We start from the raw sequence: 1,627 nt of genomic DNA, 5'->3' as shown, positions 1-1,627 counted from the left end.
CAGCGCCGCAGCTGCTCCGCCCGCCGCGCGCGCGCCGACTCGGCTCGTTTCCCGCCCAGGTGTCCCAGCTCGGCCATCGCTCGGGCTCGGCAGCCGCGGCCGCAATGCCGCCTCTAGGTCGCTGCTCTTCGGGGTGCCGCCGCCGCCGCCTCCCAGAGAGCGCGTCAGCCGGGAGCAGAAGGCGGAGACGCCCGCGCTGCCATCTTTACTCCTCCGCCGCCAGCACCGCCCGCGCACTCCCTCGGCGTCAGTACGCAGGCGCGCCGCGCCCCGGGGCGTCACGGGAGTTGTAGTCGGAGACCGGCCCCGGGGGCGGCCCCCGGCCTTCTGGGAACTACAAATCCCTGGATGCATCAGGAAAGGGGCGAGGACCCGCCGCTCCCTACTTCGCCTACTTCGCGGCGGGACTCAGCGGGGTCACCTTTGCCCTAAAGCTGGAACTGAGTCCAGGACTCGCGGCAGCCTCTTCGGGAATTTTGGGAGTCGTAGTTTATTTTTGCTGTGACTACCAACCACTCTTTGCATAATTATCACATCAGTCCTTTGAGGTGAAAAAGGGGCAGTAATTATCTCTATTTTTTATTGAGGAAAACGATATAAAGTGCCTGGTTCTAAAGGTAGAGTTTTATAAACATTATAACATATACTACATTAGCAGGTAGTAACCACAGTAGGTCAATGCGCATGGGGAAAAGGAGCATGCGTACACATACAGTATTACAGAGTTTGCATAAATACTCCAAACATGACACTTCTACTCTACGCCCGGGACAGATCCTGGAAAGTTTGCATCCAATTGTAGAAAGAGTATAAGCTTTGCTTTCAAATGAATTCACATCCCAAGACACGTTTCTTGACTTCTCCGACCTGTTTCCTTATTTGTAAAACGGGAATTATAATGCTTTACAAGGTATCCATGTGGATGAAATAAGATAATATATGCAAAGAAAGCCAGTGCTATCCCTGGCGTATATCAGCTTACGATAAATATCACATTCCCTTCGTTCTCCCTCCTCCTCCCCTACCCTTTTCATGGATCTTAAATTCGTAAGAGACAGAATGGATGTCTTGTTTGTCCACGACACTCCTCGCTCCCCCTCCACCCCATGCTACAAAAAGACCCTCTGGAGCATAGTACTAAACTCCTAAGGCAGCAAGTTGGACATTTTCACATTCACAGTGAATTTGGTTACAAATTCATTTAATACATATACCCCCCAGGGTCTTAGCTCTGAACAAAATTAACTAAATGTTACTCATAAGAAAGGGAACATGCACAATTATTAGGCTTTCAAACTTTTCTGTATGCTTGAAATTTTTCATTAAAAAAATGTTGCAAAACATTAGGTCACTGTAAAGGGAAACCTTGCCTGTGACTCAACTCCTCTGCGATGAACTGAGAATCAAAAGAAGTTATATGCAAATGCAATGTATCTCGTTTAATAATGCTAAGTGTACCTGCACCGCGAACGGGGTTCCTCGGCCGGAGCCGTGGGCGCTCGAGATGAACGCACGGCACCGCGCGCTCCTACTTAAGCGGCGCGGCTTGGGGCGCGGGCCAATGGGCGGCCGCGCTCGTGTCCCGCCGGCCAATCGCGACCCGCGCGGGCGGGAGGCGGGGAGGTGC

The 1,627-nt window shown here is 52.1% G+C and overlaps 1 protein-coding gene across 3 annotated transcripts in view; it reads left to right on the top strand.

The window, feature by feature from the left end:
* Positions 1–1,627, top strand: part of UBE2T (ubiquitin conjugating enzyme E2 T) — a 14,517-nt gene that overhangs the window by 9,355 nt on the left and 3,535 nt on the right. The gene's annotated exons all lie outside the window — the stretch shown is intronic.

The sequence above is a fragment of the Pteropus vampyrus genome, unplaced genomic scaffold, assembly GCF_000151845.1.
Source record: "Pteropus vampyrus isolate Shadow unplaced genomic scaffold, Pvam_2.0 Scaffold131, whole genome shotgun sequence".
NCBI classification, from domain to species: domain Eukaryota; kingdom Metazoa; phylum Chordata; class Mammalia; order Chiroptera; family Pteropodidae; genus Pteropus; species Pteropus vampyrus.
Note: the sequence above shows the minus strand (reverse complement) of the source record. Positions and strands in the feature narration are given on the sequence as shown.